Raw genomic sequence first — 870 nt, 5'->3', positions numbered from 1 at the left:
GGGGTCTGACTAATGTTACTATTTTACCGATTTTTTTCCTACAAGTATCATCAACATACATCAACTTTTCTGTCCAAAAGTGTACATGGTTTAGATATTTCATGGCAAAATTTTCCACCTGTAAGGTCTTCGTGTCGTGTAACTTCTTAGGCATCTGAATCATCCACTCTTGACCAGCTTATCTTATTCCCATCTAATAACGTGACCAAAGCCTCAGAATATAGATCAATCTTTTTTTTTCATACTAACTTTCTTTGCTTTTCGAGTATCTTCACATTTCTCAACATTTAATTTTAGTCTTTAGCAGTATATAGTTTGCTAAAATTTGTTATTGATTAAAATTATTTGGGATGAAGTTGAACCCTCACAAAACTCAATAGTTCATCAACATCCAAATATTTGCCTTAAAAATTCTTTTTTGTTAAACAGGTTGACATTATTATTATTATTATTATTATTATTATTATTATTATTATTATTATTATTGTTGTTGTTGTTGTTAAGCTGCAACCCTAGTTGGAAAAGCAGGATGCTATAAGCCCATGGGCTCCAACAGGGAAAATATGCCAGTGAGGAAAGGAAACAAGGAATAATTAAATATTTTAAGAACAGTAACATGAATAAATATTTCCTATGCAAACCATAAAAACATTAACAAAACAAGAGGAATAGAAATAAAATAGAAGAGTGCGCCCGAGTGTACCCTCAAGCAAGTTTCGTTTCATAGTTTATATATGACTGAGCTGTTTTAAAGTTTTTTTGATGTTTTATATATTTTTTTTATTATTTTTCGTATAAAGGAATTCGTTATTTCTCTGTTTCCTTTTTTCACCTGGTTACTTTCCCTGTTGGAGCTCATTGAATTGTAGT

This window comes from Palaemon carinicauda, chromosome 18 (genome assembly GCF_036898095.1).
Source record: "Palaemon carinicauda isolate YSFRI2023 chromosome 18, ASM3689809v2, whole genome shotgun sequence".
NCBI lineage: Eukaryota > Metazoa > Arthropoda > Malacostraca > Decapoda > Palaemonidae > Palaemon > Palaemon carinicauda.
This window is presented reverse-complemented; position numbering follows the sequence as displayed.